This window comes from Geotrypetes seraphini, chromosome 4 (assembly GCF_902459505.1).
Source record: "Geotrypetes seraphini chromosome 4, aGeoSer1.1, whole genome shotgun sequence".
NCBI classification, from domain to species: domain Eukaryota; kingdom Metazoa; phylum Chordata; class Amphibia; order Gymnophiona; family Dermophiidae; genus Geotrypetes; species Geotrypetes seraphini.
In genome coordinates this window covers 233,304,439-233,319,216 of record NC_047087.1, presented here as the reverse complement: position 1 = coordinate 233,319,216, position 14,778 = coordinate 233,304,439, and the positions used below count along the sequence as shown (strand labels likewise).

The 14,778-nt window shown below is 43.1% G+C and overlaps 1 protein-coding gene across 4 annotated transcripts in view; it reads left to right on the top strand.

Moving 5' to 3' along the window:
- RASSF4 (Ras association domain family member 4) overlaps nt 1–14,778 on the top strand; it is a 276,069-nt gene that overhangs the window by 138,612 nt on the left and 122,679 nt on the right. Inside the window, exon 1 of one of the 4 annotated variants that reach the window (XM_033943460.1) lies at nt 1,884–2,001. The exons of the other annotated variants lie outside the window; for them this stretch is intronic. The gene's annotated coding sequence lies outside the window, so the exon portion shown is untranslated. Of the gene's footprint in view, nt 1–1,883; nt 2,002–14,778 lie in introns of those variants that run through there. 4 annotated transcript variants of the gene reach the window in all.

Genomic DNA, 14,778 nt, shown 5'->3' with positions numbered 1-14,778 from the left:
CTTCGTTTATCTCCTCGCACAATTCGTAATGCGCCCAGTATTCCTCTGGGTTTATGTGTCCCCTTGTGAGATGTTCTTTTTTTATTATCTTTGGGTGAGTTTTTTCTTTTGGTTGGTTCCAGATTAGGTTGAAGTAGTAGGTGAAATGATCGGACCAGATGTCGTGGTGCCAGATACCGTCGGATATAGAAATAGTGGGATTTAGAATTTCTTTTGAGGACATGGCTACCAAGTCTAACTGATGGCCTTTTTCGTGAGTTTGTGTGGATGAAGGGAGATTGTAGTTGAGTGAGGATAGGAAGTTTTTGAAATCTTTTGTGTCAGGATTGTCCTCGTTCTCTAAGTGTAGGTTTGCGTCTCCTACTATAATATTGTAGGGCGGGGTGATTGAGTTATGTAGAATGAATTCGTAGAAGTCTTCTCTGGCCTTTGACCAACATTTTGGCGGGACATAAAATAGAATGCAGGTGAGGTATTCTTCTAATCTAGATCCTTGTTACTAATTTTGCATGCTAGTGTTTCTAATTGGTTGGTTGTATTGGAATCTACTAATTTAAGTTCAAGTTCTTCCTTGAGGATGACTGCCAATCCTCCCCCTCTTTTGTCTTCACGGTTTAGCATGAGAATTTTATAGTTATTTGGTATTAGGTCGTTTAGTATTGGATCCTCTTCAGATAGTAGCCATGTTTCCGTTAGAAAGAGGCAGGCTAACTTCTTGTTGATGATCCAATCTTTGATTAGGAAAGCTTTGTTTCTTACTGATCTAGTGTTGAGGTAAGCGCATGGAACAGTGGTAGTTGGGATGGGTATGATGGGTGTAGTGATTTTGATGGGTTTTAATTCCCTTGTTCTTTTTTTGAAGGTACGGTGAGGTCTAGTGTTGCTTGTGATTATTTTAATATGATTTACTCTTTCTTCCTGTAGGTTAGTTAGGAGTCTGATGGTTGTGTCCGGGTATTGAGTGGAGTGAAGTTTTGGGTGGAGTGATATAACGTTCCCAGCGTTATTGCTTAATAAATATATCAGTAGGATCAGTAAAAGCTTCATGTTTGCTTGTTTTGTTGTCGCTGGGTCCTTTTCAATTGTGTATCCTCCGGCTGGCTCGGGGGGGGGCGGAGCAGGGCTCCCACGCCGGTCCCGATCTGGCTGGCTTGTGTCGGGTGAGGGCGCTGGGCCCTTTTCTATTGAGTGTCCTCCGGCTGGATCGGGGGGGGGGCGGAGCAGGGCTCCCACGCCAGTCCCGATCTGGCTGGCTTGTGTCGGGTGAGGGCGCTGGGCCCTTTTCTATTGAGTGTCCTCCGGCTGGATCGGGGGGGGGCGGAGCAGGGCTCCCACGCCGGTCCCGATCTGGCTGGCTTGTGTCGGGTGAGGGCGCTGGGCCCTTTTCTATTGAGTGTCCTCCGGCTGGATCGGGGGGGGCGGAGCAGGGCTCCCACGTCGGTCCCGATCTGGCTGGCTTGTGTCGGGTGAGGGCGCTGGGCCCTTTTCTATTGAGTGTCCGCCGGCTGGATCGGAGGTGGCGGAGCAGGGCTCCCACGCCGGTCCCGATCTGGCTGGCTTGTGTCGGGTGAGGGCGCTGGGCCCTTTTCTATTGAGTGTCCTCCGGCTGGATCGGGGGGGGCGGAGCAGGAGTATCTTTTGGCATCCCTACAAGTCAAAAAAACAGTGATTGTCTCCTGCTACTAAGAAAAACTTGAGGTAGTTGCCAGTAGTGAAGCTAGATATGAGTTGTACCATGGGCTTTGTTTTCCAAGCTATAATGTGGGCCTTGGGAGTTTCCATGAAGCTCTGTTTGCTGAAGACAATTGGCACAGAATGCAGCTGCACCAGTTCTCACAAAACAAGGAAGGAAGAGCTCCGTTTTCCTTTCACAGATGTTGCTGACTTTTCAACCATTGTAGTAGAAAAACTGTTACATCGTGGATTTCATAAGATTTATTCCAAAAGTGTTAAAAGGATGGTAAGAGATGTGAATAAGTTCAGCCTAGGTCAACAGCGAAGGTAAGTAACTACAGTAATGTATTAAGATGATGGAGGAGAATTAGTAGGGCAGGAGAAAATAATCAGTAATGCAGTGTTCTCCCCAGGGCCTTACAGCCGGGCGCTGCGCCCGGCTGATTTAGATGACCGCCCAGCTAATCGTGCTGCTGCCGCCGATGCTCCTTCCCAGGCTGACTCGCCGCCAAAAATTTTGTTTGACGCCTGCCTTTTTTTTTTTTTGCCAGCATGCTTTTACTTGCTTCGGGCCTTCCTCGTTGCCGGGACCTGCCTACTTTCTGTTTCCGCGATGGCAGGACCCGGCAGCGAGGAAGGCCCGAAGCAAGTAAAAGCAGCAAGTGTAGTGGTATACCATTTGAGAAAAACAAACGCTCGGACATCAGACCCGATTCTGCTTGCTCTTTTAAAGCTCCGATCCAAGCAACCTTGGTGCCTATTGTGAAAGATAAAGTGGTCAGCCAGGAAGAATGAAATCAAGAAAGTTCAAGTTTAGTCAAGCTGTGATTTGAACTTTATATGCATTTGTTTTTCATCCTTTAACTGGCAGGCAGAAGGATGCTCCATTTATTAATCTTGCAAAGTCTGATACAGGAAAAGCTAGAAGTGCATCAGGATTTAAGGAGCTTGGGGTGTGCAAATCCACTTAATGCAGAAATTACAGTAAAACGAAATCACTTTTCTATTTCACTGCAGCTCTATGAGGTTCTTTTGCACTTAGCTATAGTCAAATGATGGATAGGAATATGTTTATTTCATTTGTTAAGGGAAAACAATATTTTTTCTGAGTATCCAATGGTTCACAAATTAATTCAGCCTGTTTTAAGGCTGGGTTTTGTTTTTCACATTATTGCTTCTGTTTTTATAATCCTTAAAAAAATAAGGGGCAATTCTCCAAGTGGGTTCTTCCTCGTAGGCACCCTGAGACTGTACAGGGAACGCCTATTCTATAGCAGTTAATGGGCTCCCAGGTTCCATTACAGAATGGTAGCATATAGCCTTAGATTCAGGCGCCTTACAGTTACAGCAGTCATAGAGCTGACGTAACTAAGCATGTCCACTTGTGGGAAAAAATGATTTTATTTTCAGTTTAGTGATCAAAATGTGTCTGTTTTGAGAATTTATATCTGCTGTCTATATTTTGCACTATGGCCCCCTTTTACTAAATCGCAATAGCAGTTTTTAGCACAGGGAGCCTATAAGCATCGAGAGCAGTGTAGGGCATTCAGCTCATCTCCCTGTGCTAAAAACCACTATTGTGATTTAGTAAAAAGGGAGGGGGTATATTTGTCTATTTTTGTATAGTTGTTCCTGAGATGACGTTGCATAAAATCATCTGCCTTGACCTCTTTGAAAACCTGCGGAATATATATGATAATTAACATTTTCTCTGCGTACGGTGTGCTTTGTGTTTTGTTTTGTTTTTAATTTTATTGTTGGTAGATCATTTTGACTTGGTCATTTTAAAAGTAGCTCGCAAGCCCAAAAAGTGTGGGCACCCTTGCTGTAGAGCCATTTCTTGTATGACTGGATCAGCTATATTTATCTTTTTTTTTTTTTTTAGTTGTTTAAATTCATGCAGAAATAAATGGCTAGATTGAACCTAATGACTTCGTTAACGCCTTTCCCTTTTTTTAACCTCTATACCATTTGAAAGAGAGCAAAAACTTCTTAAATTTAGTAAAAATATTCTGGCACAAGTGTCAAACCTTAAAAAAGGAAGTCATATTGAGCATTGGAAAATAATAATAATAATTTACTAATAAAAATAGTACACATTTAGGGCTCCTTTTACTAAGTTATAATAGTGGTTTTAGCGTGCGCTTAGTGCGCAGAGAATTGCCACATGCGCTAGATGCTAACGCCAGCATTGAGCTGGCGTTAGTTTTCCCACCTAGCACAGGGGTTTGCGCGCGCTAAAAATGCTAGCGCACCTTAGTAAAAGAGGGGGTTAATTTTCCCCACCACCAAATTTCCCCATCCCGCCCCACCCGGCTACTTTTTCATGCCACCCGGCTGGAAAAAATTTCTGGGGAGAACACTGAGTAATGGATTTAAATATGTAGCCAATGAAGAGATAGGAAAGGACAGTTTTGATTTCCTGCTGCAAAGGAAAATTTTGACAGGAGTGAAGCAGGAGTTTCATCAGAAGACTTGACTGGTGAGCAGTGTGGGAGTGATCACATGAAGGCTGATTTTTCAGTAAAGCCACTAAGTGGTAGAAGTACTGTATCAGGAAAAGTTTACCCTGTTATTTTTAGCTGACTTAAAAAACTACAACTAACAGCCTCGGCTTGCTACTGAAAAGTTTTCCAAATGTGGTCTCCATTTAGACCAAGATTTCTCCATTTAGATCTTGACCAACTGTAAACAGGAATGCTTCCCAGTACCAACTCTTAATCTGGGTAAATTTGTGCAGGCGATAATTTGCTCCAACAAAATGCATCTGGTGATCAGGGGGAAAATTTGACACAGGAGTTTGTTCAGCTAACTTCTGGAGTTATATTGTCCTGAAAGCATTTAACTTACCTTCCTAGTACCAATATCTGTCTTATCATTCCTTCACCTGAGCGTTGTGTATAAATGTATCTTCTTGTCCAGCTTGTCTGTCTTGATTAGATTCTAAGCTCTTTTGAGCAGGGACTTGAAGGCTGGATGCATTGAAATGTCCAATCATCTAACGTGTGACAGGTTTAGTGACCGACCAAATTTGCCAGCCCGATGTACAAAATGGCTCACTGTGTGGTTTTCCGTGCATTTGTACATTCTCCAACTCTGTCATGCAAATGATCTCATTAGTATTAAAATGAAGTTATTAATATTAAAATGAGCCATCCGATTGATGGTCTAACATTGCAAAGGCATGCACCAACAGGTAATGCAGACCTGAAAAAAGTGACAGGTCTGACATATTTTTTCTTTTTTTTTTCTCTATGGTGAGTGTGTGTGTGAGACACATACACAATATCTGCCCCATAAAAAAAGTCAAGCTGTCCCCCTTGCTGATCCCTCCCACAATGTCAACCGTGGGCCTCCAGTGACAATGGCAGACCCCGATGACAGCCTTTGACCCCCTCAAATGACGATAGCTTCCCCCCCAATGACTGCAATGATCCCCCCCAAAAATAAGAGAAGAGGAATTCCCACTCCCTCCTGCCTCGGCAACCCTAGTGCATCCGGGCCACCCCTCCCACCCTGACACGAAGGCTCTCCCCTTCTGACCTTCCCACCACCCTACCAAAGTCCCCAAAAGAAGGCCCTGGTGGTCTGGTTGGCTGAAGGGGGTCAAGTCAGACCCCTCTAGCTCAAGGACACCCCTCACACCCCTACACTTCCCCCCCCAACATAAAGGCCCCCTTCCAAACTTCCCACTACTCCACCAAAGTCCGGTGCAGGGGGGCCTAAGGCACCGGGAAGGGGAAGGCCTGCCATTTTGCAGAGGTGCATTCCTCTTTCTGGATTTCAATGATGATGATGCCTACAACAATGTAGGAGGGAGGGGTTGGGGGTGTCCTTGCATGCACACAACAATCTTGCACATCTCTTTCCGCCATTTTTACCAATATAGTCCTACGCTAATATACATACTTAACCCACTTTGCAAAATAGTCTTATTTGTAATGCTTCCAGCATGCCCTTTACAACTCATCTTTATTTTGCTTGCCATTTATAAGCTATGTATTGGTATAAGGTGCTGAAACCTTCCACCCAATGTGTGGCGGCAGCCATAAAAGTGAACAAGATGCTAGGAATTATTAGAAAAAGGATGGAAATAAGACTATTATACTGCCTCAGTTTTGCTCTATGGTGCAACCTCACCTTAAGTATTGCATTCAATTCTGGTCACCGTATCTAAAAAAAAATATTGTAGAATTAGAAAAAGTTCAAAGAAGAGTGACCAAGATGATAAAGGAGATGGGATTCCTCTCGAATGAGGAAAGGCTAAAGAGGTTAGGGCTCTTCAGCTTGGAGAAGAGACAGCTGAGCGGAGATATGATTGAAGTCTACAAAATCCTGAGTGGTGTAGAATGGGTACAAGTGGATCTTTTTTTTACTCTATCAAAAATTACAAAGACTAGGACACACTCAATAAAAAGCCAATAGAAGAAAACATTTTGTCACTTAGAAAATAGTTAAGCTCTGGAACACGTTGCCAGAGAATGTGGTAACAGCGATCAATGTAGATGGGTTTAAAAAGGGTTTGGACAAGTTCCTGGAGGAAAAGTCCATAGTCTGCTATTGAGACAGACATAGGAGAAGCCAATGCTTGCCCAAAGATCAGTAGTATGAAATGTTGCTACTATTTGAATTTTTGCCAAGTATTTGTGACCTGGATTGGCCACTGTAGAAACATGATACTGGGCTAGATGGACCATTAGTCTGACCTAGTATGGCTATTAAGAATATAAGAAGTTGCCTCCGCTGAGGCAGACCAGAGGTCCATCTCGCCCAGCGGTCTGCTCCCGCGGCGGCCCATCAGGCCTATTGCCTGAGCAGTGGTCCCTGACTATCCCTATGACCTACCTCTACTCCTATCTGTACCCCTCAATTCCTTTATCCTCTAGGAACCTATCTGTCAGTTTTGTTCGTGGCCCCCCCAATGTATGGTGGTAGGGGTTAAGTGAAAGGCGTACTGACAAACGCTGGTCCCAGATTCAGTTCCCTCACTGAAGTTTCACCAGGAAGTAGAATAATAGGCACAGCCAGAGGTGATTGCATGAAGAATATATTATAGAAATAGGCTTACAGAAAAACAATATTTATAAGCATTACAATTAAGCAGAGAGCAAAGCAGTTTCCCTGCTTTACAGAGTCCAGAAGGAAGTGTGAAGTTTCAGGGAAAGGCAGAGAGAGAGAGAGAAAGAGAGCCAAGACCCCTCTCCTCCACAGATTGATAGATAGATTGATAGCTAGATTGATAGAGCAGAGAGGAGGCTTTTATACCTTGGCTGAATATAGAAACCTGTATGCCCCAGTATCTTTCTGTTTAGAACTTGCAAACTGTTTGAAACAATGGTTAATTTAATTGCTAAGGAGGGTGTGATACTTGCAAGCATGGTGATGGGATTAGCCTCTGGCTTCTTTGTTCCATGCACCTGGACCCATTGTCCTAAGCACCCTCTTAATCAGACATTAACACCTTTTAGCTAGTCATGATTCAATCAGAGCTACTTGAAACTTAAAACATATCAATCAGGGCTACTTAAAACCGTCTTCCTGCCCTCAGGGTCTATCTGCATTCCCATGCCAGAGTCAGATTGATATAATTTCCCATAGGCCTCGCTGACATAAGTAATGCCAACTAAAAATGCTGAATGGTAGCGATAGCTAGGCTGACACTATCCAAACCTTCTTTGAAACCCTGTAACGTGCTCCGGCCTATCACAGCCACCCTCTGGGTGAAAAAGAACTTCCTGGCGTTTGTTCTAAACCTGTCCCCTTTTAATTTCTCCGAGTGCCCCCTTGTACTTGTGGTTCCCCATAATCTGAAAAATCTGTCCCTGTCTACCTTTTCTATACCCTTCAGGATCTTGAAGGTTTCTATCATGTCTCCTCTAAGTCTCCGCTTTTCCAGGGAGAACAGCCCCAGCTTTTTCAGTCTGTCAGTATATGAGAGGTTTTCCATACCCTTTATCAGTTTAGTTGCTCTTCTCTGGACTCCCTCAAGTACTGCCATGTCCTTCCTGAGGTACGGCGACCAGTACTGGACACAGTATTCCAGATGCGGGCGCACCATTGCACGATACAGTGGCAGGATGACTTCCTTCGTCCTGGTCGTGATACCCTTCTTAATGATACCCAACATTTTGTTTGCTTTCCTTGAGGCTGTGGCGCATTGTGCCGACACCTTCAATGTTGTGTCTACCATCACTCCCAGATCTCTTTCAAGGTTACTTACCCCTAGCAGTGATCCCCCCATTTTGTAGCTGAACATCGGGTTCTTTTTCCCTACATGCATGACCTTGCATTTCCCTATGTTAAAGCTCATTTGCCACTTTTTGGCCCACTCTTCCAGTGTCATTAGGTCCCTTAGCAGATCTTCGCAGTCTTCCGTGGTTTTAACCCTGCTGTAGAGTTTGGTGTCATCCGCAAATTTAATAACTTCGCAATTTGTTCCCGCCTCCAGGTCATTAATAAATATATTGAACAGGAGCGGTCCCAGCACCGACCCCTGCGGAACTCCGCTCGTGACCCATTGCCAGTCTGAGTAATGTCCCTTTACTCCAACCCTCTGTTTCCTGCCTGCCAGGCAGTTTTTGATCCATCGGTGGACCTCCCCTTGCACCCCGTGTTTCCACAGCTTCTTAAGCAGTCGTTCGTGTGGTACCTTGTCGAAGGCTTTTTGGAAGTCAAGGTAAATGATGTCTATGGATTCCCTTTTATCCACCTGGCTGTTTACCCCCTCAAAGAAGTACAATAAGTTTGTGAGGCATGACCTACCCTTGCAGAAGCCGTGCTGACTCGACTTTAGCTGTCCATTGTTTTCTATGTGTTCACAGATGCTGTCCTTAATCAGTGCTTCCATCATCTTTCCCGGGACTGAGGTCAAGCTCACCGGCCTGTAGTTTCCCGGGTCACCCCTTGAACCCTTCTTGAAGATGGGCGTGACATTTACTATTTTCCAGTCCTCCGGGATCTCTCCAGTTTTTAAGGATAGGTTACATATTTGGCAAAGTGGCTCTGTTATTTCGTTCCTTAGTTCCTTGAGTATCCTCGGGTGAATGCCGTCCGGACCTGGCAATTTGTCGCTCTTTAGTCTGTCTGTCTGCCTGAGGACATCCTCTTGGCTTACCTCTAGTTGGACCAGCTTTTCATCCCGATCCCCATTTACGATCTCCTCGGGTTCCGGAATATTGGATGTGTCCTCCCTATTCTTATGTTCTTTTCTAAGGTGGTGCTTGTTTTAGATTTCTTCTGGTGTCCTTTACCCCCTTTTGGTGCAAGATTTGCAATATTCTATAGTATTTTATATCCTTCAAGGTAATAATGAAATATAAAAATTATTTATCTTTTAACTGAGTGTCTTTCTTCAGTTCTGTACGGATTAAAGCCCTGTACTAGACCCATCTCAGATCAGATTTGTTATCTCTAGAATCATGATAGGCAGACATTTGTAACACTGCACTAAGCTTTGTATTCAAATCAAGGTTCTAACTTTTTCCCATGGTCATATTTCACATGTACTGTATTTTATATTTTAAAGGTCCACAAGGTGGAGCCATTTCACCAGCATCATTTGCTAGTAAAGTCAACAGCAGGACTCATTGCTCTATTTTAAGGCATTCAGCTCATTTTCATTAGGTTGCTTAAATGCAGGTATATACAAGGTGATATGCAAGTAAATGATTTCCATGTATATTAGGTTTCAGCATTGGGTTGTTGTGTGGCTAAAAGTAAGTGCATGCCCCTATACATTTTAAAATGAGGATGAAAGGTGTATTGGTAACATTCTTGGGAAGTACACAGGCTTTTTTGGAAGTACCTATTTAGTTGTCAAACACACTACCAAATTGGACCTCTCACCCCCCCCAAAAAAAAAAATAATAATAATAGTAATAATAATAGCCTGTATTTCTCTCTAATTCATATGTTATGAAAAGTATATGTGTATGTACTGTATTCTTTCAAATGGCTGACAATCTGCTTATGGCTACTTAGGAGTATTAAGTCGGTTGGAGGTACCAAACTGTTCCCATTTCATAAAGAAGAACATTATAGTACCCCCAAGAGATATTCAAACACACTGAAATTTTCTTATAGTCTAAGGGCTCCTTTTACTAAGCTGCGGTAGCGTTTTTAGCGAGCGCTAATCCTCGCCTTACGCATAAAAACTAATGCCAGCTCAATTGAGGCATTAGCGTCTAGCGTGCATGGCATTGTAGCTCACGTTATAACCGCTAGCGCAGCTTAGTAAAAGGAGCCCTAAATTTCCCAATCTGTATCATTGAATAACTTATATCCCAGAGTTCTTCAGATGGCTTCATACTTGTGTAACACCCCTTTCTGTACGATACTGAGTCTGAGGCTCAACCTGTCTAGAGACCCCTAAAGGCAGCCACTGTCGTTCCTTGATTCATTTGGCATTCGGTTCCCCCACCTGGGGAAAATAAGTGTTAGCAGGTATGATCACCCTCTTCTTCCTCAGGAAAAAAGACTGTTGTGAACAAGTCTGGCTAATAAACAGGTTTAAGTACACTATTTTTTTAGATGCTATCGACTCGTGCTCGAGTCCTAGCGACTTGATGAAATCGGTTTTGTGCTAGTTTGGAAAGGTCCTGCAGCATCATCCCCATGGTTGTTTTCAACGTGTCCAGCCATCTGATTAGGCTTATACTTATGAGTTCAAGTCTCTTATTGTATTAGTTCAGTTACTACAATTTCCAACAGTATTACCTCCTAAGTCAGTGCTTATGCATTTAAACTTATATCCTTAGTTTGCAAACCTGGATTTTCAGAACCTGTAACTTAAAGACTTTTCCAAACTTTAAACCCTTTCAGTTTTGTTGTCTAGCTGTAAGTATCTTCCAACTTCTCTGTTAAGAAAGTGTGTGGATGTGGGTGTGTGTCCAAGTCCCTCCCTTCCTTATGGGTCCACCTTCACCTAGTCTCCAGATCTCACCTCTCCTCTGAAGCTCTTCTAGGCAGGTGGCATGATATGATTAATTTAGCTGGATCTAGGAATTAGAAAAGTTTGGCTTGAACTCTGAATTATAAAATGTATTTCTTGGGTTGAACTCTGAAATAATCTAAAAACTATAACAGTATAGCTGGATATCTAAATAAAATAATTATATCAAATGTATTTCTTAAAGTGACCTCTGAAAGACTCTAGTCATCTGTCTTCACAAAAGTCTAAAACAAAAGGTGTTAATTTTCCAATCTATAGATGACCAAGGATTGCAGGGCGGTGTCTCAGTGTCAAACAGAATTCTATCCTCTAAGACACAGGTGTCAAAGTCGGTCCTCGAGGGCCGGAATCTAGTCGGGTTTTCAGGATTTCCCCAATGAATATGCATGAGATCTATGTGCATGCACTGCTTTCAATGCATATTCATTGGGGAAATCCTGAAAACCCGACTGGATTACGGCCCTCGAGGAGGGACTTTGACACCCCTGCTCTAAGATATACAAAAGTATATCAGCGACTGTAACAGACCTTCAATCTCCAAGATATGCACAACAATCAAAGGAGAAGTGTTAATGACCTCCAATCTCAATGGACAATACTTAGCAATCAGAGATTGAAATGAGACAGAAGCCACTGGCCATTTCTAGACAATGACCCTCTTGAAATCTAATCATGGCTCTGCCCAGCTAGGAAACATGTGACCAGCCAAACCAGATATCACCAACCGAATTTTGAACTAAACTGAATTATGATTGGACTGTTACATACCATGTGACTTCCAACTCCTGTTGTCTATAAGATTCACCTAAGTTCCCTTCCTCTTGGGATTGTCGCTAGACCTGCAGCATACCTTGATGGAGCTCTCCTCTACATCTAAGTCTCCATGTTCTATTCCTAGCCATTCTGCAACTGAAGAACTTTTCTTCCAGCAAGGGACCAACATCTCCTTAAGCCATAAGACCTTCATTACCAGAGTGAGTTTCTCCAGCATAATTAATCAGTCAGTTTCTCTAAATTGATAGCTAATATCACTGCATTGCCTGCATAATCTTGTAAATAAAGTTGCTTTGTAAAAATAATCTAATTCTCCATAATTTGTCTTTATGAATGAAAAAGACACATCTTCTGGTAGTGACCTTCCTTCATGAGATATATCTGAAGGTATCTCATATGACTCGTTTGCTGATAGCGCTGAATAGTAGCTGGTAGAGCAGACAGATAAATCCAAATCATAGTCTTGGACATCCAGCCTCGGAGATTGAGAACATCTACATTGTGGCGATCTTCGTTTAGAGCAGGGGTATCAAATGTCAGACCTCGAGGGCCGCAATCCAGTCGGGTTTTCAGGATTTCCCCAATAAATATGCATGAGATCTGTTAGCATACAATGAAAGCAGTGCATGCAAATAGATCTCATGCATATTCATTGGATTACCAATTAGTACAAAAAGGGCTTCAAATAACTTAAAATGACTTCAGCTAACTTAACAATAAATACCTACTAACTTCAAGAAGCCTTCTATTGCACTTATCATTTTTTTATTACCACATGATAAATATATTTATGTCATACTGATTTAAATAACATATTACCAAACCACACTGTCTATGAACAAATCACACTACACAACTTTTTTCTTTATAAAATAGCTCAATGAGAATACCCCATTGAGCCAGATAACCTGCTTTTCTTTTTCAGTTTTTTTTAAATTATCACACGTTCTCTTGCTGTATTGCAAATTGTTACCACAGTCTCATGTTGCTCAACCACAATGATTACATTTTGTGCTTTCTTTTTTTTTAAACATATTTTTATTGAAAGTGAAAAGGTCACAACCGGACATAATACAAAGTGTACATCGGGAATAGAAAAACATCCAAATACAAACGTAAAACAGAAGTAGCACTAACAATAACAACCGCAACCCTCTCATCTGAGCACAGCCAAAATTTCATACGGACAAGCGAGCAAAACGGAGCAAAGCTCAGCTCGTCCAGGGGAAGCTCAAAAAGGCGAAGAAGTTTGATATGATGGACATCAAGTGCTGCAACCTTTCACCATTTTTAAGTAAACCGTCCACAAAACGGACCAACCACTTCTAGTATCACCATTAGACTCTACAATCATGTTGCTCAGTTGGCCCAACATCTGGCTGTGTTTCATTGGATCAGTGTCTTCAGGAGCCACGACTGCTTCAGGTTTTCACTGAGTTATTTCACCTCTTATCATAGTTCATTTTATCATTTAACAACAGCAACAGCATGAGGTTCAAAACCTCCGTAGCAACTCTCTCCTCCTCCAAACTAGAGGTCTGCATGGGAACAGGGATCACGGGAATCCCACGGATCCCGCAGGGATCCCCCTAGGTCAACAGGACTCCCACGGGGACCCCTCCCAGGCCCACGGGACTCCCACTGGGATGGAACTGGGGTTCCTATCTTCCCGACTCTAGGCCTAGCTTATTTCAGGTCTGGCGCTGCGCTGAGCTCCGAGTCCTGACAAATCAGCAGCATGTCACGTAGGCAGTAAGCTCAGTACAGGCACACATTGGTTCAGCTGCAGCACAAGGGCCTAATCACAAACGAACTCAGAGTTCTAAGGTCATTTGTGATTGGCCCATTGTGCTGCAGCTGAACCAATGGGTGCCTGTGCTGAGCTTACTGCCTAAGTGATGAGCTCCAGATTGGAATGCTGCTTGCTTCTGTGTCTCTTCGCAGCCCCGTCGTTCTTGGCTAGGTGAGTCCCATGCAGGGGATGGGTTGGAATGCTGCTTCCGTTACGGGAGGGCAGCGGTTGTCGCATTGATCTCAGACTGACTGTCTTCTCCCCTCCCCTCCCCCCCCCCCCCTTTAGCAGCTCATAACGGGTAAAAAAGGTCCTTTACTGGGCAAAGTGGTGAAGGTGCTCGGCAGGAGTCAGGCGCTTAAAAAGACCTGGTTTTGCCTCATTTGCGTACATGATAAAAATCAGAGCGGTATAACTGATGCCATGGGAAAAAACAGGAGTTGATCAACTTCTTTGGTTGGCCCAGATTAAGGTTGTAACCGTGAGCCTGATGAGGGGGAAGGGAAAAAAAAGTCAAAACTACACAGGAGGAAAATAACTTCAAAAATCAAAAAGCGTGAAAAAATTCAAGAAAATTATAAAAAAACACGCTAGTGTAATTGCAAGCTAGACCAGAGACTGACTCCCATTCTGGAAGACTTAAGAGTCTTTCGCTGTTATCATTTGGCTTCCTGAAGAAATTTTGAAACGTGGCATGTTGAGGCCAAAGAACTATATACAAAAGATAAGTGCTTTTTCAGTAATACAATCTTTCAAGTCATGCACATATAAAAGTGTGTTAAGGTGGAAGTTATGCTATGATTGGGTGGTGAGGTTTTTTGGGGACTTTCTGTCCCCTTTTTCCTCCATGTCTCTGAGCACAATCTATCCACTGATTAAAGTATAAGGATTATGGAGTTCCAAGAGGACTTTTAAGAAGTTACAGCAATTACACGAGGGGGAAGGGAAGGCAAAGAAAGTTGTAATAGAGATGCCAAGTTATCCAGTTTAAGGCTGGAGGCTTTATAGCCAGGTCTGGTTTAGCACTTACATCCCCAAGCAGTGTTGTAATCTCTGATTCTACCCATTGGAATCGGTGCAGCACAGGGATGGGGTAGTCAGAAATCCAGGACTGTGGACTGAAATATTCTATCTAGAACTGTGTAACTACAATTGGATTGGTGGGGGGGGGGGGTTTGAATATAAAAATCCCTTTTAATTCATGCAGATCATGGAAGTTAGCATCCTTGGATTTCAAATACAAAAAACCTTTGTTGTAGCTTAGTGATGGTAAAATTGTTAGCTGCCGTCAGTGTGAAGGAACCATGCTGATGGCATGTGGTGGCTGGGTGAGTGGGCCTGAGCCCAAACTGGGCAGGCCAGGCCCAGCCAAGCCCGCCCCATGGCTATGCCCCTGCATTGGTCCCTCCTTCAGATGCAAGTACTGTATAAGGTTTTGGAAGCTCTTAAGCTACAATTTGTTTTACTTGGTTTAATAAAAGATAGCAGAACCTGCAACAATTCCTGCATTTACCATGCCCAGTGAACCTTTGTTAAACTATTTTGGGTTAAGCATTCTTCAAAAAAGGATCTATTTAAATGTAACTTA